Raw genomic sequence first — 23,999 nt, 5'->3', positions numbered from 1 at the left:
TGCATTCCCCACTCTCATACAATCTCAGATTGCATAACCAACTGAAAAGCTTCTCCAAGAAAATCTGTGTGTGGATGATTTATCATGTTAGCCTCTTGTCCCTTCTCTGTGACTGTTTCCTTATTTGGACCCCTCCCCAATGTCCAATACATATGTCACTTGTAATTATATCATGGGGGGAGCAGCAGATACTCTTCCAAATGACAAAGCTTCAAGCACTAAATGACACACAGTGACTGATTTTGCTGTACTTCACAATTTGAAACCTAGCAGATGTGTGCTGCAGAACTAGGTAAAGGAAGTTTCAATATGATGGAGATGTGATACAAAATGTAAATGACAACATATCAGGGAAGAGTGCATTTGTTGGAGAAACTTGGGGGGAGTGGAGAAAAGGCTTAAGTGAGCACTTGAATGAGAAACAACCTTTCCAAACGTTCTACATTAGGGTGATATGGCAACAAGAGGCACCTGAGGGAGGAGAGAAGACAAAAAATTAATGCAAAATAGTGGCAAGGACAAAAATAAAACAAGATTCTTTTACACATGAAACACTTATAGAGAATGTGATTTTTTTTGAAAATATGCTAGGTAAAGTTCCAAAAAGTCGAGATAATTAGGGGCTTTCAACAATGGTTTAAGAAGAATTGCAGTGATACAGACTCTGATGCCACTATCGTGATAGAGAATTAAAATGACATTGAATACCAATTAGAAAAAAGCATAACTTTTTGAAACTGTACCTAACAAATAATAATTGTAAAATACAGATGGTTAATATCAAATGAGTAAGAAATTGATCAAAGAATAAGAAATGTAGCAATTAATCATTTGCTACATAAAGTTGAAAATTCATTTTACTTATAATTCAATTGAAGTTTTCTTTTTAAAAAATGTCTTCTAAAACTCCAAGCATGCTGGGATTATGAGCCATATAAATGGTTGTGTTATTATCCAAAATAACATTCCAGGGTTAAAACATTATGCAAATTAGTGTATGCCATAGTATAGCAATAACTCTCTGGATCTCCTTGTTATGTTTATGATGTCTATTGTTTTTGTTCTATGGCCATCATCAATAGGAATTCCAAATTCAGGTTTTTCTCCTGCTACTCAAAGAACCTATGTCCTGTTTCAACAAATCTGCAACAACCACGGCATCTCAGAGATAGAAGTCATTATTTTCCCATCATCTCCCTAAAAATGGCTGGTGTCATTGACACGCTGAGATCAGAATTACTCAGATCAGTGTGTTCCTTTGATGACAACTTAAAGGGTCAGCGCTGTTCAGAAACTTTCATTGCTGTGCAGCAACTACTCCCTTCCTGTAAGGCTAATACACATCTGTTTGGTCCACATCATTATCTTCATGATTATTTTCTGTGAATCTGGTGCTCTAATTCAATTTCAAAAAGCATACAGACGTGACACTGCACATGCTTCAACTGAGAATAAACTACAAGCTTCAGGAAAGATTCTTCTGGTGAATTGTCAAAAAGGGAATCAAGTAGAACAAGTGGACACTTAATTTTGAGCACTTTATGCAGTAAAATAGCAGCAAGAAGTCACAGAAGAGGGGGACATTAGTCTCCAAGATGTATTATAAGAGATTAATATGAATCAAACAAACCCTGGCAGAACGACACTGGACTTGGGTGTTGGACTCTTCCTTTTGCCACACGTCTCTTTTCCAGTGGTTAGCTTTCACTCCTTTTGCCATGAGCTCCACAGTCCTACAGAAGTTTGTAATACACTAATCTTTGTTTATCTCCTGAGATATACTTTTCTCACAATCACATTGTCAGAAAAAAAGACAAAAACCAGCATGGATGAAAAAGGTCTTTTGAATATCAAGTCACTTTGATCTAATGATATTATCAGGATATTATTAAGAGGACTTTGATGAGCATCAGAGACCTTTGGAGTGCACTTTTAATCAATATTAAAGAAAGTGACACTGTTTCGCCTCTAGAAACAAAGAAATATACTCAATATGTGTGGCTGAAATAAAGTGATCTTATGGCAAGGAAAGGCTTTGAACTGACAGTGCTTGACTCCTGTTTTACTCAGAATGCATCATCCATGAGCAGATCTTTAACATCAACCCAAGACTGTTAATATTAATGCCCAGCTGGAAATGTCAAGACATCACCTGCATGAACCCTGATTCAGGAACAACTACTCTCTGGATTCCAACTCACTTCGTAATTTCAAGAATAAAAGATAGGATTATGCAATCTGACAAATATCACTTGTAAATTTAAAAAATAGTGCCCCATGCTGGGAATACCCATACTTGCTGCACCCTCTTTTCTATCACAAATCTCGTAAGAGATTTAACTATGATACTTAATCAATCACAATTTGCTAATGATATCAAAGTGGCAGATTCAAGTGCTCTTTAGATCATCTGAAAAGCCTTTTATTTTTCATGTCCTCCTTTTGTCTGGTGGAGAATAACCTTTAAAGCCGTGTCTCAACCCTCTCTTCAGTAAAAAGACAGAAACTAATCACAAACGGGAACTGATTGCTGCTCACCAAACTTGAAATAAAATACAGGTCTAGGGCTTGATATGCTGAAAGATGGAATCCTCTTATCACATAGTGAATATGATTGCGGTCTTTCTCTCCCTATCCTTTGACATCTATTACCATATTAAGGATACACTCACAGAGAGAAGGAGCAATACATTTGAATTTACAGTCATATTAATTATAACTGATATTTATTCAAATTCCTTTGATTTACCTCTTTAAACGCATGTCCAGTACGCCTCTGCTTTATCCATTCCATCTTCTCTAAATTAATGGCATTATCAGTCTCTGGAATAATTTAAATTTATTGAATACTGGAAAGAACATGTTGCTTCATTAAAGGCTGCTGAATTTTTTTTCTGCTACTCTTCAGAAACACATAGATCAAAGATGCTGTATTCACATTCATGTCAATGCCTGTATACATATTTTGGTCTGCCGTTTTCATGCCTGTCATATTTTCTATTTTTGTTGTTGAGTATGTGTATCTGCTTGTACATGTATATGTGTCTGTGTATGTGTGTATACATGTGCATGTATGTGTATGTTCTTAATATATACATTTTTATGTAAGTAAATGTTCTACAAATAGAACATGCTCATATTTATCTTTTTTATAACTGTGAGCAAAAGATTGCCCTTGGTCATCCAGACTGGTGCGTTGCTTAACTACGATTGGAAGGACATCTGTCTGTCAAAGAACACACTTTCCTGGCTAATGATCACTCTCTTTAGCTCAAGTTCATTCAATTCTGTTTTTTCCCAGTTAATTTATCAGTCAAGAATTATTTCTTTTTGTATTTTTTAAAAAATAAGCATGTGGAGTTTTTGTAATTGTCTGTATTTTGAATAAAGTATTGATTTTCATTGTTATGTACTGACTTTCCCTCCCAACCAAATGGAAATGTTTACATTTTAGTTACTAGTCCCAAATCTTACTGTGATTAGAGATAAGGGCCTTAAAGAGATTAGAGATTTTGATGTCTATGAACAAAAAAAAAACAGATAAAGCATATTGTGTTTGTGTATAAGCATATATGTGTGTGTCTCCTTGTGCCTTGTGTATATATAGTTTAAATTTATTCAGTCATAAATAAAAACAAAGTGATGTAATTTTCAGAAATATTGAGGCAACTAGAGATTATCATATCAAGCTAGTTAAGTCAATTTCAGAAAGAGAAATATTGTTATTTTCATTTTATTCTATATTTTATATTCATATACAAAATCACATACTTGTATGTGCCTTGAAAGTAGAAGTGAAATTAATGGCAGAATTAAGACTAATTGGAGGAGAAGGTATTAAAGGAGGAGAGTGGAAGAAGGACATACATAGTAGTCACAGTAGATACATGCTTATGCGAAAATATCCTTATAAAGTTTGATAACAATTACAATAAATATATTCCAGCAAAAATGGGCAAAAGGTAAGAAAGCTACTTGGTTTAGAGGAAGTCTTTGTTTGACGACTATTCCAACAGAGCTGGCGTCTTTATAGAAAGGGAAATTTGAACATGCAGAAAGCCATGGAGGCACAGAGGGATGGTAGTGTGTAGAACCAGCAGGTGAATGGCTATCTTCACGGAGTGCAGACTCAGAGGAACATAGTCACCAGTACCTTAATCTTAGGCTTTTAGATTCCAAAAGAGGGAAACGGAAAGCTCTACGCCAACACTTCTGATGGAGCCAATGTTGATGAAATTAAAAAAAATGTATTTATTGATTTCTATGAGGAATTTTGTGGCTGTCATCAGGAAAAAATTCATAAATTAAAATCGCAGTTAACCAGCATATCATAATATCATCTTGCACTTGGAAAATTCACGTGACAGAGATGTGACTTCCCATTTTTCCACTTCTTATATGCCATAGTCTATGTGGACTTATCAACGAGTTCCTTATCTACCAACTCATCCCAGACAAATCTGTCCCTTGCCCTCATATGAACTCTGTTATTTTTCCCTATTGCTCTGTGCTTTCCCTTCTTCAGATATTTTTCTCTTTCTCTTTCAAACTCTTCTTTCCTGTGAAATTACACCACATGTTGAATCAACTTCTTTACAGGGTTAATTACATAATTTGGGGGCATTGAGTCAAATAAAAAATATAGCTATCCATTTATCAAGCAGGAATAATGGTACAATTAAAGGCACTAAAATATTAATCTCTCTACTTAAGGTGCTTTAAAATAAAATACAATGTATACACACAATAAAGTACTAATGAGTTATAAAAATGTTGGATGTATCTTTGTCATAGTATGGATGGAAATAAATTTGGTCATGGTAAATGAAATAAGCCACACACATAAAGAAGTACCAACTAGTCTTATATATATAGTGCAGACAAATTGAATTTACAGTATATTGTAGCAAAGTGGTAAACAGAAGCTGGGGTGAGCACTTGCATTCCTCACTGATTTGAAAGAATGTTTCATTTTCCAAACTTGAAATATAATAATTCTTGGACATTTCTCTTTGTCCATGGACTTGATACCCAGATTTTCTTATTTTGAATCTTCCTCCAGGTATTTCTACTTTTCTAGTTTTTTAAAAATAATTTTGACATTATAATATAACTACATCATTTTAAGATGGCTGATGGTGATGTATGCTCTTAATCCTAGCACTTGGGAGGCAGAGGCAGGCAGGTCTCTGTGAGCTTCATACCAGCCAAGTATACAGAGGAAGTGCTGGGACAGGCTCCAAAACAAAACAGAGAAACACTGTCTTAAAAACCATGGGATAAAACCGGACTCGCTGAACATAGCAGACAATGAGGACTGCTGAGAAGTCAAGAACAATGACACTGGGTTTTGATCCTACTGCACACACTGGCTTTGTGGGAGCCTAGGCTGTTTGGATGCTCACTTTACTAGACCTGAAAGGAGGTGGGAGGTCCTTGGACTTCCCACAAGGCAGGGAACCCTGACTGCTCTTCAGGCTGATGAGGGAGGGGGACTTGATTGGGGGAGGGGGAGGGATATGGGAGGTGGTGGAGGGGAGGATGCAGAAATCTTAAAGAAATAAAGAAAGAAAGAAGAAAGAAAGAAAGAAAAAATAAACAAAAACAAACACAAACAATAAAACAAACAAAAACTCAAATAATACATCATTTCCTCCTTCTCATTCCTTCCTTCAAACACTCATTTATAAACCTTTTTCTCAATCTGTATAATATTCATATACATGAAGTATGGATATGCTGTTTGTATAGTGATCATATGAATATTATTTTAGGGAAGATCATTTGATATAGGATAACTAAATGTCCTTCCCTATAGGAGAATATTTTTCCAGATTTCAGTATTCCTTCATTTCTTGTCATACCTTGGTAGGATTGTGGATTCATACACTTTTTCTGTCCACTTCAGCATGGCTGCTTTTGTCCCCCTTACTCAGCTTCTGTTTAGGCAGTCCCATTGAAGAGAATCCATGAGCATATGTTATAATACTCCTAAAAGACAGAATTCTCACAGCAAATTCCATTTTCTTCTGGCTCTTTCCACCATGATGTCTCTTCTGCAATGATCCCTCAGCTTAAGGTACAGGGATTGTCTTATACATGTATCAGTTAGGACTGGAATTCATAACTCTGAAATTTAATTGCTTGTTCTTTTATATAAAAATTTTCATCTGTTTCAAAAGAAGTTTTCTTGAGGATGGCTAAGTTTACACTTATTTTTGTCTATAAAGACACATTTATAGATTGTTGTCAGGGATTGTACTGATATATTAAATTGCTAGTTGCAATTTCACCTCCAAACTTCATGATTGTACTAGCACTGGGTAATTGGCTAGGGATATTGTATCATGCTGGTCATTGTTTTGCTTTCTAGTTCATTAGGACTCTTGGTTATTTGGAAGCTTGTATAGCAGCTCTCATTTTCTGTGAATTCCCTGTAAGCTTTTCTGTTCTTTATTTGTTCCTATGATCCATACATGTCAACTCTACATTTTGTTCATTTGTTATGAGCAATGTCAGGATGTGCTTTCCTCTAAGAAGAAATAAATGGGTATTGCAATTTCATTTACTAATGAATTACATGGCCAGTTCTAATATGTTTTATATTTCATCTGGGAATGAGTGTACTGGTAAAATTTCCCATGTGTTCATTGTGGTGTAAGAGAAAAATCTTTTCCAATATGTCATTTTGATAAATATAAATTTCATTGCAAAGAAATTGGCATTGTCATTTCTTTCACTCTTTGTAAAGTTGGTTGCTTGTATGATGCCTCTTCATTATTTAGTATGCAGAGTGTGGTTTGATGCAAAACTCCATCTCTGCATGTGCTCCAATATTTCTATTATAATGCCAATTTAGAGTGTTTAACTAGGAGAAACAGCAGTTTAGAAAAGTGGAGCCAAATGAAGACTATAATATCATTTAGGACCCATTCTTCTAACGTGCAGATAGCTCTTTATGCAATTCTTCATGACACAAAATAATGAAAATTAAAATATACCAAAAATGATGGTATAAAATTGATTTTTAAATCCTAAAATAAAACTTTCATAATAATAAAAATTATGTTAGTTGAGAAAAACTTCTATTTCAAAATATAGTACTCAGAACTGAGGTGGAACTTAACATATTCAGATTTTGAGAAAGATACATAAGTTATCTTACCAGCCATCTAAAATATGCTCTGTTAGGTAGACACGGGTAATTCTACTAAACTTTAAACATGGTGGGTATGCTCGTCACCAAAGTACATCTCCATTTCTAGAAAGTTTATTTGAAAATGTAGTGACACTGATGGAATAGATGAGCAGTAATTTTGTATAATTTTCAGTCCACAAGTGTGAGATGTCATTCTTTTAGCTGTTCCAACAGATATCCTGATGTCTAAGAATCCAGTCACTTCAACCTTTCTGTCTTGAGATAGAAAAGACATCGTCTATGAGTGTCGATTTTATCATTGTGTCTCTAACTCACATAATTTTCACAGGTCTATATACCACAAACAAAATAAAATATTTTTTACCATCTTCCACTTTAGTCGTTAAAGATATTGAAGTTTCTTTTAAACTTTATATATTTAAAATAGTATAAAGTTGAACAAATGTAAAACCAAATAATAAACCTTGTACTTAAAAAAGTTTTCTATAACATAATTTCAATCCTATTTTCACAAATAGTTTGACATAATTTAAAATAAAAAACAGATGATACAATCATTAAAATGACAAAAGAAAGTTTAAAGTCACAAGATATTAAATAAATAAAATATTTCAAATATTTGTTCTAACACAGTTACTATAACTTAGCAAGAAATTTGGCATGCAGTTTTCAGAAAAAAAAAGACACTTGAAGAATTTGGAAGAAAACTGAAAATACAAATATTGCTATGATATTACTTTGCAACATATACAAAACTCATTAAGGAATCAATTTCAGAATCAAGTTTTGAAATTATTATGTATTTCTGTTGTCATAGACAGATGAACATATGGCAGATGTGTAACACTTCTGTTGGTTTGAGTTAGAGATGGTCCTCATTGGTCTTCAGCTTGTAACTGTCTAGAAAGGATTAGGAGGTGTTGCTTTGTTGGAGGAAATATGTCACTAAGAATGGGCGTTGAAGTTTCAAAAGACTCAGACTATTTGGAATTATGTCCCTCTGTTTCTTGTTGTGGATCAAAATGTGCACTCTCAGCTGCTGCTCTAGCCACCCACCACCTGCTGTCTTGGCTCTGCACCATGGACAGTTATCCGTTAGAACCATGAGCCCAAAACACCGTTTTTCCTCCAGTTGTCTTGGTCAGGGTGTTTGATCACAGCAATAATACAGTAACTAATAGAACACTTCTAATAACAAATCTCCAATGTTTCATGCCAGGGCTCTTCCAATCTGTAATATTCCCAGTGACATTTTGGGGAGAAAGCATGTACTTTATTAATCATATGTATCTGCACATTTTATTCTAGGAAGTTAACTAAAAATGCCCAGGAATATGAGTTTCTGGTTTCATATAAGAAGGATTTAGAAAGGGAAATAAGTAGTTAACGTGCAAACTGACAACATGATCTCTCCAAAGTTGATTACACAGAGGTTTTAATTGCAGATATGAGGGAGAGAAATGCTAAAAGCATCTGGAACAATCTACAGCAGAGGGAGAAAGTAGTAGACAGAAGATGGCAAGTAGATGGGGCCTGGTGAGGAGATGAAAGGGGGTTGGGGTGGGAAAGCAGGAGGTGAAGACAAAAAGAGGAGTCAAGAGAAAGAAGAGAGAGAAAGAGACAGAGACACACACATGCTCAGAGGGACAGCGAGACAGCTAGTACATTGCAGAAGTTGCAGGGTTATAATGATGATGCTGCAGCATGGAGGGAAGCTTCTGAAATGGAGGAAGTTTAAGGTAGGGGAGAGAGTGAGAAGAGTTAAGTTCTTGCAATACTGAGGGGAGCTGGAGGCTATAATTTGCTCTGGTATGCTAATAGACACACAGATAGCCAGCCATCTATCCCTTCCACCCAGGATAAGGGGAAAGGATTCCTTTTGTAGAGGGGAACTGGCTTTATAAGTTCCTGAGATATGGTGGCTTTTGTCAAACCTCCAGAAATTTCATGGAATGCACACACTACTCTGGTACAGCAAATACCGTGTTTGTTTGTTTTTGTTTCTCTATGTCTGCCTGTAGCAAATGTGGGACACAAAGTAGAAGCTTTGATTTATAACTCAAATCAGGTAGTTAAATTCAAAAGGGTACAAAAAGTCTTTCTAAAAAAACTGTCTTTTATCTTTATAACTTCAGGTTTTTCCCTCAATAGTTTTAGTTCTTCAGAATTTGAATTTTCATACTAACTTTTAATCCATCATAATTATTGTCTCATGGGAAAACTGGGTACCAAAATTATTATTTCATGTTACCTTCAACAATTCATTCCTTGATTAATGACCACTATTTCAAAAATAATCTAGTTTGTTCCTCTCTTAACTCCTTATCCTTTCAGTATTTACTTTTCAATTAAAAATTGATTACATTCCCCAAGGTCATGCATAGAAGATTAAGCAACTTTACTAGTAAGCTCTTCTGCACATAAGCATTTAAAGAAAAATTAAACCTGCCCATGGTTTTAAATCACTAGTTTTCAACCAGAGGCTTTTGGGTGGGGGTTGTCAAATACGGAGCTAGGGAATTATTTTTTCCTTCATGCATTGACAAGACATCATAGATACCAGTCTTTACTTCCTCCCCTACTTTTTCCATTGCCTGGATATTGACAACTTCTACTATTTTATCTTTTGTGAGTCAGTATGTAGCTAACCCTAACCAATATTCCTATCTCAGAATTGAACAGTTCATGAGATTTCTTTCTGGCATGATGGGTCAGCCAAACCCCATTTCAAATGCACTCACTCATATCAATAGCTTCCAAGAGTGTTGTCTTGTTCCCAGATCTGTATCTCTATATGCAATACCTTTTCAGAGACAGAAAGAGTGGAAGGAAGAACTATGGAAAGACTACAGAAGACCTCCTTGTCCCAATTGGAAGTCTGTTTTTAGTTACAGGACTCCTCATGAGATAAATTTTGTCTAATGCTGCTGTTGTGACTTTCATAGTTCAGAGTGTCCCCTTGTTCAATTCTGTCACCTTCTTTGTACACATCTTATTCCTTACAGAATTTCTAATAAAATACCTGGTTATTTTCATCAGAGTGTGTTTCTAGGAATGCTAAGATGAGGTATCCTAACATAAAATTTGAGTGTGAGGCCAATCATTTAATGGTACTGATATTCTTATTCCTAGGGAGTGATACGATACTGTTACTGATAGGTCCTAGCACAAGCTAGAAAACTTTTTTGATTTTTAACAAAGACTAAAAACAGTCTAAAACAAAGCAATGGCCAGTGGCATAACTCAGATGTTTGAGCAAAGCAAGTAACTATTTCAGAGAATTTGAAAATAGAAAATAATGAAGACCATTCAATAAAGATAATAGGCAGTAGATAAACATTTATGTCAAACAATCTGTGAACATCAAAGAAGATATAGGGCATCAAAAAAAAAAGATGTGACTCTTTCTGACATCCAAAAAAGAGGGTGGATCAAAAATAAGGCATAGGAATTCTAGAATGAATGATAGATCTCCAGACAGGTTGAAATTCTGAACCATAATACATTCGCTGCCCCAACCTGTACAGCATCAGTTAGAAGTATGGAACTCTTAGACTTGTAGTCACTATTTATGACTTGTTGCTCTCAAGAAGTTTGAAACTGTACATCTTCCTGTAAATTCTGGACCTATATAACTAGCTCAGTTTCTCTATTCAAAGCCAGTTCTTCTATCCTGGTTAAAGCAATATGAAGAGCTACTATTTGAATACCTTCTTTTCAGCCTCTACCAATAAATTCCACTTCTAACAAACAGGCTAATAAAAAATGCTATCTGAATATATGCTTAGAATGCTGAAGGCTACATATTTTTACACTGTGGCCTAAATGTAACCCATGGAAAATGTGTGGGACTGCATACTAAAGATACTGGATTAAGGTGGATGAATTACAACTTGAATACAGAAGAGCTAATCCATATATGAGCATTCTTCCAAGATGCAGCATTTAACATCCTGGCAAGATCTCAAAGAGATGATGCAAATCGGTTCCTTGTGTGTTTCTTAGAAGCTTGGAAAAAGCAATGGCCCATACAGAATGAAATACATGGCTGACTGCAGTATAGAGCAGGAAAGAAAAGAGAAGCCTCAGAGAACTGTAAGAACTAAAGAGAATGCATTTAGGGAACCAGATCCTCATCGGCTAACAATGACAGACTAACTTACATCTAAGATGACTATCAGCTCTGACATCCCAGAAAGTCTATGGGGTAATGCTTTCTTTTTGGTTATCTTTTTGCAAACTTTTGGGATCCTATCAATTTAATGTGTTAGAATGTTAGGAGAGGACAAAGGAATTGCACAAACAAAAGTTTACCAGTAAGGAAATTTATTTGAAACAAGAAGTGCATTCTTCAGGGTTCAAGCAATTGTTATATACCATGAGCCTCTTCTAGGCCTCACCTTCTCTGAGTTCCTTGTCATGGCAAAAAGGACAGATCTTAGCACTGATCACCACTCACTGTGGCAGAAAAAAAAAGGAATGTAGAGAACAAGATTATTTGAGGACTGACTGACCTCTGAAGGATGGCGATCTCGAGATAACTACCAGTTTATTGTTTTCCAGCTTATGTTCAGTGCCGTACCCCAGGTAAATAGACATCTATAAACATGCAGGGAACTGGAGCTGTAGACAAAACATTCATTAGCCCCTATCTGTTTGACCATCCCAACAAGGAAACATAGTCTATCATTCATTTACGTAGGCACGTGCTTAGAAAGAGGAACACATCGACATTTCACAGTGTAAACTGACAATAAATACTAAAGTACCTACAGAATCACCCTGTCTCCTCCTTACAACTGGGATAGGGTCATGGACTAAGAGGCAGATTTTTAATGGTCACTTGTGTTCTCTGAGTTACTCTTTTGTTTTTCCAAATCTAAAAATGCAAAGAGTCAATAGTCAAGAAAAGCTCCTTCCTGACATATTTGAGTTCTCTTAGTGCATATAGTACAGTAGAAGTATAGTTACCATCTCAATAAAAATAACAAAAAATCTCTATAGGAATTTCTACCACCAGTAGCCTTGAGGTTACCCACCCACTTCGGTGTGGCCTCTTGTATTATTTATGTCAATGTAAAGTGTGCGTCTGGAATCTTTTCTGGCTGTGGGATTCGATTGTTGTTCCCCGTTCCAGCAGAAGATTGTGATCTGAGAGTCTACCCATAAATAAATAACAGTCTATTAATCTCAATATGAGCTACTATGGGATTTATTTTAAGCATCCTTCTTCAAAAATCAACTTTAAAATTTATTTGTAGTAGCAGATATAAAGTCTAGCTTTGTAATTGAAAGAATGCAAATGATAATCATCATGACATCTCCATTTAAATGTCTGTTTCTTACCCAAAAGAAGTGAAAATTAATGAAAAATAGCTTCTAAACATAACTGTGTAATAGTCACAAGTACAGCTATTATGGTTCATATGATATAGTTATCGGAACCAGTTGTCACAATTGGGGCATAGGGTATATGCATACGGTCTGGGTCATATATTTACTTACATAACTATGAAAAACAAAAACTAATAATTGAGGAATGGTGCATACATATCATACCCCACTCAGAGGACACAAAACACTGGGTGGGTAGAGAAGTGTAGATGGAACTGAGAGAAGCTAAGGGGTGGGATGAATACAACCAAAACATACCATATGATGTTCGTAAGGAACTAATTAAAATGACGGATGACTATCATCTAACTTCTACCACTAAGAAATAAGACCAAGGCTTACCAAGCTTTTTGTAAGTCTAGCAGGAGCATTAGTCCTAATAGGAAATACATGCTTTAGTCTTTCCATGGTGATGTGGAGAGAAGCTAAGTCTATGTGAGGTCTTAGACAAATATCATTATTGAAAAGATCAATGAAAATAGGGAAGCATTTCTTCAGGTAATCTAACAGTTCATAACTTCTTGAAAGTACTGTGATTAGCATGCAACTATGCAGTATTCAGAGGAAGTCTCAGTAAAGAACTCCTAATTTTAGTCCCATGATTTTTAAGAGGCATGCCACCTGTAAGAAATAACTTATCAGCTTTTTTTTTTTTCAAAATAAGACACAGCCTATAACAAGACTTTTCATCCACTGAGTGTCTGATGAAGAGATAACACTTGACTGAGTAGTCAGGTCTATACATCATGAGCTAGGTTCTGTCAAAGAGAAAAGTAACACAGCTTGGTGGACTCAACATCAATCCATCATCAAAGGCAAGTGTCATGGCTGGAACCAGAGGGCATACAGAAGCCACAGGAACAAATGCAAGAGACACACATCACACTCCACTGTCTCGTCTGTCCTTCCAACTCTCTTCATACCTATGATTTAAAAAAAAAAAAAAAAAAGAGCACACCATTTTACCTGGCTGGGAGAGAAAATGAAAACAAAAGTTTCAGAATTTATTTTGTTGCCTTTCTGTTTTTAACATGTACTAAAACAGTTTTCTGTCCCATTATTTCCATACAAGATTGGCCCTGAAACTAAGTTGTTTAGAAAAACCTCATTGCAATGGACTGAATAAGAGCCATGCTGCATGGGCTTGGGGATCTGAAGGCTTGTTCTCTGCTTGGGGTCCTTATGTGAGGCTTTTGTGGAGCCTTTGTGGGAGATGGAGTCCTGCTGAACTAGCACATCATTGTAGGCAGACTCAGAGACTTAGTAGCTTTATCCTATTTCCAATTACTGCCTGCCCTGTGCTTGTCGTTAGCCATGACCTCTCAGTCGCCATGCATGTTGCTTGCTGCTGTGCCCCTCCTCTATGATCAACTCTACCCTCCAGAAATGGAAGGCACAATAAACTCTTCCTTCTAGCATGTATCTTAGCACAACAACACAAAAGTGATTGTGATACCTCTGAGTCAGGTTTGGATGGCTTACCTAATCCTCTGGATTCTGTAGAAAGAGAAGTGACTAGATATCAGAATACATGAGAAACTATTTTGATTATAAGTGTTATGGTGACTTTTTTGTGGGTTTATGAGTAAAATGAAGCATTGAGATAAGATCTGGGGAAGACTCTTGTGGAAGAACTTCCTGGAATAGATATGATACAAAAATCTTTTTTTATGTACTAACTGAGAAATCATTCAAGAGAATATTAAAACTTATCTACCTAAGCTGAATAATTTAGGTAGTTTCAATAATTATATAGATTTTCTATATCATAAAAAGATTGGGAATGGTGATAACAAAATAGACTATTTGTGAAGTTCATCTCTGGACTACAACTCATCAAATCTGTAACATGAAGGCCGGCTTGTTGGTGTTTCTGTCCTGCCTGGTACCCCACAGCTGGCAGGTCCCAAAGAAAATCACACACAGGTCTTCATAGGTTATAAAACTGATTGACCCATTAGCTCAGACTTCTTATTAGCTCCTGTAGCTTATATTAGCTCATTATCCTTATCTATGTTAGCCACATGGCTCAGTACCCTTCTTAGCCAGGCAGGTTACATCTTGCTTCTTCCATGGTCTGGGCAAGAATGCAGGAAGAGCTTCCTTCTCCCCAGAATTCTCCGGTTCTCAGAGCCGCGCCTCTACTTCCTGTCTGGTTGACTCACCTATACTTTCTGCCTGACCAATCAGCGTTTATTTAAAACATGATTGACATCAATACAGACAATTCTCCTGCACCACTATGAACTGCCAAATCTCCAACATCACCCAAGAACTTGAACTCCATTAAATTGTAAATAGGTTGACCTACTATTTTGTCATAGATGGAATATCTTTAATTATACCTGCTTCAGGAAAGCCAAAAATTAATCTTGATCATTAGGTACACACATACTCTAAGCTTGACATTTTCCATCCTGCCTTCAAGAAAAGCACCAACAAAGGAGATGGGTAGGGATGACCTCACTGACGCACAGAAGAATAAACCACTTTCCATAAATATGTCTGCAGTGAGGAGATAAACTAATGATCATGTGATTAAAGCCATCAACATTTCATACTGCTCAAACACTGCCTTCTGAAAACAATGGGGTGATTTCTATACCCTTAATTGTTGCAATGATATAAAGTTACAAACCTGTGGAATAGTACATGAATGTAGAAGTTTGTTTTTGCTTGCCATAATGAGCTGAACTTTCCTTTTTTTTTTTTTGATCCTCTAAGAGTCTACAGTGGAGATATCCAATATAAATTCAATGACACATATATTTAATTTTAACTCTATCATACACATGTGGATTTGGAGCATGTTGAATAGGGATTATGTGACTGAGAGACTAACCTGTCACTCAATTTTATTTATATAGATTTATATAAATTCCCTTCTTACTATCATACCAACCCGGGACAGAAAGGAATGGAGGTGTACCATGTTTCAATTGACTCTGACTGCAAAAGTAGCAGTGATTGATGATGAGGGTAAGAAAGAATAGACTTGTACCTAGCTGTCACTAAGTAATTATTCACCAATTTTTGAGAAAGTTATATTAGGGGTAAATCCCCAACTTTTAGAGATGAAGGATGAGGACATCTCAGGAGATAATCTACCCAGTCTATGATCAATATGTGTAAAGGGTAAAATCTACCTGGCATGAGAGTAGTAAAAAATCAGTTACAGTCTGTGAGTAGCCAAAGTCTTGATAAAGATGACAAATGTTAAATTTTTTTCATTAATTTTTCTCTTGAAGAGTTAATCCGAATAAAGGCCAAAAGGGAAAGAAAAAGTTATTTTGAAGAACTGAAATTTATATTTGCAATAAATTAAGACATAATAAACAGATACTGGAGACTGTCACTTAAACTCCCTTTTCAGGACTAAAGCACTCATTTTTTTCTGATGATTGGAATATTTGCTTTAAAAACCAACAGTTTCAATCTCTATAAACAATGTAAATATTTACCAAAAGGCATGCCTACTAAGTGGTGTTAGTTCTTTTCAATGATTAATAAGTGAAATTTGCAAAGGGGATGGTTATCTACCTCAATTAGTGACAAACAGGAAGCATCCAATTAACCGCAAAACTCAAGTAGAATGGGCCAAAGCATTCTTTAGGTCAATATTGCATGTCTTCCAGGGTTCTATTCCTTAGTGGGGCTGAAAGTTTGCTTCTCCCTGCTTTCCACAGTAAATGTGCCATGCATTTTCTCCAAGTTTCTTCCTGGAAGTCCTAAAATAAGTCAGTGTCTCTGTGTTATTTCTTATTCCATAAAGAAATATCTGCATCACATCTCTGTTCTCTTATATTAAAGGTGACACTTCTCAGCTTACTTTAGGTGTTTGGGAAGCCAACATCTGTAAAATTTGCAAAGTATTTGGAGTGTCCATTCTAATCTCGTCTCAGCACCACTGTTTCAGACTCTGGTTGGGGGCATCCAGTCTTCACTTTCTGTGAGCCAGGGCCTTCACAGCAAAGCAAATGGGAAAAATTGATACAAGTGACTGACACCACTCTCAACTGCCAGCTTCCAGCCCCTGCTGATAGGCTGGGTTTTATAGGACCGGAACTCATTACTTCGAAATTATACCACTGTTTCTCATGGCTCTCTTTCTTTGCTTCGGATTGTCATTACAGTTTTCTTTTTGATGTGGTTTCTTAGCCTTGAAGGGATTTTATATCCTCCCTCTAACTCTATTTTCTTTAAAATATGTAGTCTTGTCTCACAGATCCAACTAAATAAGAATATGTTTTCTACAGGTACAATCAAATGATTTCAAATTAAATAATGATCATTCCTGTGTAATATTGTATGGGCTATATTAAGGAAATGTGATTTTAGGAATATATACCATGAATGTAACACAGATAAAGAAAAGTCCATGAACCTGAGAGGTCAATCATTGCATGAGAGAAGTTAAATGGAAGAGATAAAAAGGGGTAAATGATATAATTACCTTATATTTTTTATTTTTTTTATAATTTTTCCTTTTTTTTAGATTTTTTAAATTTATTTATTTATTAAGGATTTCTGCCTCCTCCCCACCACTGCCTCCCATTTCCCTCCCCCTCCCCCGATCAAGTCCCTCTCCCTCATCAGCTTGAAGAGCAATCAGGGTTCCCTGACCTGTGGGAAGTCCAAGGACCGCCCACCTCCATCCAGGTTTAGTAAGTTGAGCATCCAAACTGCCCAGGCCCCCTCAAAGCCAGTATGTGCAGTAGGATCAAAAACCCATTGCCATTGTTCTTGAGTTCTCAGTAGTCCTCATTGTCTGCTATGTAAGTCCGGTTTTATCCCATGCTTTTTCAGACCCAGGCTAGCTGGTCTTGGTGAATTCTTAGAGTATTACTCAGCAATAAAAAACAAGGAATTTTTGAAGTTTGCGTACAAATGGATGGAAATAGAAAACACTATCCTGAGTGAGGTAAGCCAGACCCAAAAAGAGGAACATGGGATGTACTCACTCATATTTGGTTTCTAGCCATAAATAAAGGACAGTGGTGCTTATAATTCACGATCCTAGAGAAGCTAAATTAGAAGGTGAATCCAAAGACAAACATATAGGCATCCTCCTAAATATAAACCTTCATCAGGCGATGAAAGGAGACAGAGACCCACATTGGAGCACAGGACAGAAATCTCAAGGTCCAAATCAGGAGCAGAAGGAGGGGGAGCACGAGCAAGGAACTCAGGACCGCGAGGGGTACACCCACATACCTTATATTTTTTAAATAAAAAAATTGTTAAAATATTTTTTCAATTAACTCACAAAAATCTCATTGAATACCAAACTTAGTGAGATGTAAAATTTTGCTAAATATCCTATGAACAATTTTCTGATAGTATGTTCTGAGAAGATAATGCACTGACTTTTCTTTTGGGCCTGAATTAGTTTAGGATATTCTAATGTTTCTAACCACATGCAGGAGTTATGACAAAGGGTATATCCATGAATCACTAATTTTCGTTTTTATCATTTTTAAAAAAAATAGGTAATAAATTTATTATTTTAGTAATACAAACTTTACAAATTATTACCTCTTATGACTATTTCTTTCTTAATAACATCTTCATGAAATAAACATTCAGATGATCTGACTTTCTGTTTTTCATTTTTCTCTGTCTAGATCTGATCTCCTCCTTTTTTCCTACTTATACATAGAGATATGCTCAATCATTTTAAATATGAAGTAAGAAAATTTTTATAAAACAATAATTACATACAAAAGAAAATTTAGGAGATAAAAGAAGAGGAGGAAGATGTGTGGTGGGAAGAAAAAAAGGATTTTAACATTCTTGGCTTTAAAATCTTGTCTACTTTTCAATAACATAATTTTTTATTTAGAGACAAATATCATAAAATAGGTAGCTTATAGAGTTGTATATAACAGATGTGGAGATACTTACATGCCAAATAATAAATATTGGCTACAATCATAAACATAGTAATACACAGTTGAATGCATATACAAACAGATAAAAAACATCGTACTTCACTTCTTATAATACAATTAATAATGGTCCTATTATGGGATGCAAGGACCACTATGATGATTTTTCAAAATACATACCAATATTTATTTTGAGGAGTGAGAATTAAATTAATTAATAATGAGAGAAGTGAAAACAGATGATTATGAAATTCAGTACATTTAAAATTACAATGATGCTTGAGGTAAATTGTATGAGTGTAGTGCAAAGAGGCAAGTCTTTAAAGAATCCATGTAGACTTAAAATCACAGAAGAATTTTATACATAAATATGAAAATAAAATAAAATTGTTTCAAGTTTTATATGCACAGTGAGTTATTGTCTTACATGGAACTATCTAAAATTATTATAAAACAAATTGACTTAAAGTATGAGGTTTTATGTGTATAAGCAACAAAAAGACTGCAGGTATGTGTGGATATGTAAGCTTATATCGTTCTTTATTTGTTGTGCTTTTTTGACAAGTGTTAGTGATGACAGTTTGCACAGAGTTAATTCTTTATAAAAACAACAGTGCTTTACTGACTCAAAATAAGTCAGAAATAAACAATAAAGGACATATATCACAAAATATTTTAGTGGTTTACTGTATGAAGAATAGGCATTCCTTCAAATTTTCAATCTTTAAGCTAGACAGTAAAGGAAACAGCAAGTTTTGGGTTTATTTCTAAGTGTAATGTTTGAGCAAGTATCTCAGAGAAGGCCGGGTCCTGACTTGGCAGCCAAACATTAAAACGTAAAAAGAGAAAATGTGTGCCTTAATTCTATTAGAGTACACATTTTGTGGCTTGTTAATAATTTCTCATTAAGCCAATTTTGAGTTATTAAAGTTTTTTGTTGTTCTTCTTCTTCCAGTTGGCTGACCATCAGGAAGCACTCAATTTTATATGGGATTTGTTTGCACGGATCATGTTGCTTCTGGTCTCTTGTGTTTCATTCTAAGCTTTCAGAATCCCCGTTGGAAGTGAATGCAATGGAGATGCATGGTATGATGACATTTTCACATAGCTGGGGAAATGCACCCATTCATTTCAGGAAAATGGCCTCTCTGTGTGTCTGAACTGGCTCCACCTATTAGAAGGGCAGAGCCATATTCAAATTCACTGGTAGTGTTTTATTTATTCATCCTTGCTTTCTTTTTTCTTTTCTTTCATATTTTTAAAAGTGGATATGGTTCAATGCTTCTGCCTGAATTTTAGGTATTCTTCTGATGTTGTCTGACATATCACTCTTTTTTTTTCATTATGTTTTAGAAGTCTCTGTTTTACCAATCAGGTCTCTAGTAAGAAACAGGCTTTATTTTGAAAAAGTTGATGGAAAATAGTAGAATGTCCAGCAATACGGAAGTGGCAGAGGTTCCCTGTGCATCTGGACAATGATGAGCCATTGCTACCCTATTCTGGGAAAAACAAAACACAACAGAAGGTACTAGTGAAGTTCCTTATTATTAGAAGCAAGGATAAGTACTAACCCCAAGGTAACCAAAGTTCCTTCCAATTCCCCCAAACACGGTGTGAGCCCATGCTATTCATCTTCAACTTTTATCAGGCAACCGAAAGCCCAGAATAGCCCACTCACAACTAAAAGAGCAGTGGAGACCCGGAAACATAACAAATGTCTAAAAGGGAAAGGATCCCTGTGAGAACGGAGGTGGGAGAGCTGGGAGAGCTGGGAGGAATGGAGGGAGAGAGAACTGCGGCTAACATGTAGTGAATGGAAGAAGAATCTACTTCCTAAATAAATAAATACACAATTTTTAAAAAGTCAATCACTAGTCACAGAACAGAATGGGTGAACGTAGATCAGGAAGCTGATGGAACAAGAAGGGAAGGTCTAGGCCACTGTCCTGCTGCCCTTGTATTCACTCTAGCTAGTAATCTTCCTCCCAGTGACTGCCTCATGCACTGATGAATCCCCCCCCCCTCTCTCTCTCTGTGTGTGTGTGTGTGTAGTTGTTGGCCAGGGGAGTCCCATCTCAAGAAACCCATCTCAAACAATATAGGCCATTTTTGTTGCCCTTGGTTGACTTTCCAAAGTTGAAAGTCCCTATTGCTGATGACACCACCTACTTTGAATACAGTACTGAAAGAATTTTAGCTGGAACTGACCAGAAAGCCTCCTCCCTTGTACATTCCAGAAAGTGCTATGTAAACTGCCAAGGAAGGAAACAATCAATGATCTTACCCAGCTGTGACACATATGACCAGAGCAAAACATCTCTAAAGGTCTAATACTAGCACTTACAATCTGGCTGCAACCAACAGCTGCCTAATTGGATTTAATGCCCACTCAAGAGAAGGAAGGTCATACCTAAGAAAATTCTGACTAAACCTTGTCTACAAGTAGAGGAATTGCTACACACAATTCTGAAAGCATCTGAAGAAGGGGCCAAGTTAGGCTTCCTTATTCTGCTGTTCTCAGTGGGCACTCCAGAGTCCTGGTACTTCTGGGACCCTATTTTGCCACTGCAACTGAGGACGCACTTTGACAAATGACATCATAATCTCTGTTCAGGTCCTCCATCTCTACATCGTAGTAAACCTCAAACTCTCCAAAGCACCTTCAATCGTGATCTCTCAGGGGACTAAAATAAATAAACAGCATCTGAGAGACTCGTAGGCATTACCTACTTCAGCTGCCAGCACAAATACATGCCTGGCCCCTTTGTCTGCTCATCCTGAGGAAATATTGGCCAGGAGATTTTGCCTTAGTGGTGTTGGTCATTTCTTAATCACTGCCTATTTTTTTTTGGCCCCACCTAACCATCATCATTGTCCTCTAAAGGTAAAGGTTTAATGTCATTGAATTTGATGACTTTTTATAACCCCTCAAACATGGTCAAGTCTACCACAGCAACAGCTCACTTTTTCATATCAATTTGTGTTCTATTGTTGTGATAAGCATCATGACATAAAATAATTTGGCGATCAAATCGTTTATTTCATCTTTTTGCATACAGTCCATTACTGAGGAAAGTTGAGGCACGAAATAAAACAGAATCCACAGAGGCATGCTAATTACTGGCTTAATCCCTATAGCTTGCTTAGACTGCTTTTCTGCACAACCTAGGATCACTTGCCCAGGAGTACCGTGATTCACAAAGACCTGGGCCTTCAATCTTTAATCAAGAAAATGTCCCCACAGACTTGGATGGAGGGCATTCTTACTGACATTTTTCTCAAGTGAGGCTCACTCTTTTCTGGTGACCCTAGATTGTATGAAGTTGAAAAAAATTCTACAAGGCCAGTAACAGTGACCTGTGTGCACGTGTGTGTGTGTGTGTGTGTGTGTGTGTGTGTGTGTGAATTCACATAAATAAATGAATAAACTAAAGGGAGGTTGCAAAGAAATGCTAGATTACTGAAGTGAATAAAGTCTTCTTCATTTGGATATCAACCAATACTTTGAGTGCACGAGGGAGTCCTACTAGGAAAATCTGGATCTCACGACTCTCTTCTATATCTGTCTTTGGTGCCATCCATATTCATGAGTCTGTTCTTGAATATAACCATGCTGTAAGATGCAGGGATTTCTCTGATTTCTACTACCAAAAATGTGTGCTTGGAGAAAGAATACCAAGTTTGACAATCCTTATCCTTCTGCAAAGTAGAAAGGATTACTGTTGAACTCCGAAATATTTTGCCATAGACACTGTGTTTACACAACACAGCTGCTGGAATGGCTTTGATGACAGGAACTTATTAAGGCCTTTGGGGGATGATGAGATTTGTTGAAATCGTGATGTCTCTTTGCTGCCCCTGATTGATGTAGCATCATCAGCCCACGGCTCCAGGCATATTGTGGTGTACAGAAGTTCTGTGGACAGAACTGCAAGTGTGTCCTCACTATGAAAACAAATCAATCCTTTGTTTAAAAGTTTTCGGTATCTTCTACAGCATGAGAGATAAAGTCGAAGTTCTCTGACAATGCATACGAGACCTGCTATAAATCTGCCATCTAGCTCCACAACCCACTACTGTGGGAAACAAATGGTAATTGTTAAATCACCATATGCTATCTCTTTCTTTCCTTCCACTTCTCAGAATGTTTTTTTAAATGCCTAATACAATTTCGAAAGCTCCTTGTTTTCAAGTCCCATCCCATTTCCTTTTTCTCCGTTATCCTTTCTCTGACATCTATCTTCTTCTACCTTTGGGGTTCTTTAAAGAGAGCCAGAATATTTTTTTTGTTGTTTTTTGTTTTTTCTAGACAGTGTTTCTCTGTGGGTTTTGGAGCCTGTCCTGGAACTAGCTCTGTAGACCAGGCTGGCCTCGAACTCACAGAGATCCGCCTGCCTCTGCCTCCCGAGTGCTGGGATTAAAGGCGTGAGCCACCACCGCCCGGCTGAGCCAGAACATTTTGAAATTTCTTCTCTTAGTTATCTGACACATTGCATGCTAACCGACAGTGGCCCTCTCTCAGAAAGTCACACTATTCCACGAGGGCTTCCAAACAACACTGTCGTTCTGCTTTGCACCATGCATATCTTTACAACTTAGACTAATGGATCCCTGTCTTCCAGTAGAGGCTCAAGAATATTCAGAGTTTTATAGTGATGTGGGATTACTCTCTGTATGCTATGAATAGGTTTTATTGCCATTGGCTATTAAAGAAGCTGTTTCGGCCAATGGCTTAGTAGAGTAAAGCCAGGTGAAAAAATACGAACAGAGATATATAAAGAAAGTAGGCAGAGTCAAAGAGATGCCAAGTAGCTGCTGAAGAAGAAAGACTTCATTCTCCAGCCAGAACCTTACCAGTAGACCACAGCACACCGGTGATACACAGATTAATAGAAATGGGTCAATTCAAGTAGTAAAAGTTAGCAAGAAATATGCCTAAGCTATTGGCCAAACAGTGTTGTAATTAATACACTTTCTGTGTTATTATTTGGGTCTGGGCAGCTGGGAAATGAATGAGCAGTCTCTGTCTATGTAATAGTTAGTGGCCTTTGTCATGAAAATGTAAAGGATTACAAAAAAGCCCATATCACATGGCTTTTCTCTCTACATCTTCTTGTTCATACTAAAATCTTCCACCTCTGGTCATTACAATATCCCTTCTACAATGTGCCTCATCATTGCAAATGCTTCATCACTATCTGTAAACAGACAGATATCAGAAGAAAAGAATGGCTTATTTTGCCACTCTGATCTCTATTGTAAGAACTTCTGCCAGACTTGCCTCTGGCCTCAGTCAGGTTAGAGGTTCTGGAAGCACCCATTTTCCCATTTGCCAATATGTTAATCTTCATCAGAAAATCATGGGTGTTTAATGGATACTGGGTACCCTAATATTAAAGATAGTACATGGGATATAGTATATCTCAATAATGGCCTATTAATATTATTAAGAAAGAACTTATTTAGATTTTTGTGTGTACCTGCGTGTGTGTGTGTGTGTTTGTGTGTGTACTTCTGTATACTGAGGTCTACATGTTTGTGCAACAGGGCATGGAAAT

This window comes from Microtus ochrogaster, chromosome 4, assembly GCF_000317375.1.
Source record: "Microtus ochrogaster isolate Prairie Vole_2 chromosome 4, MicOch1.0, whole genome shotgun sequence".
Lineage (NCBI taxonomy): Eukaryota > Metazoa > Chordata > Mammalia > Rodentia > Cricetidae > Microtus > Microtus ochrogaster.
The sequence above is the reverse complement of the archived record's forward strand: the minus strand, read 5'-3'. Positions refer to the sequence as shown.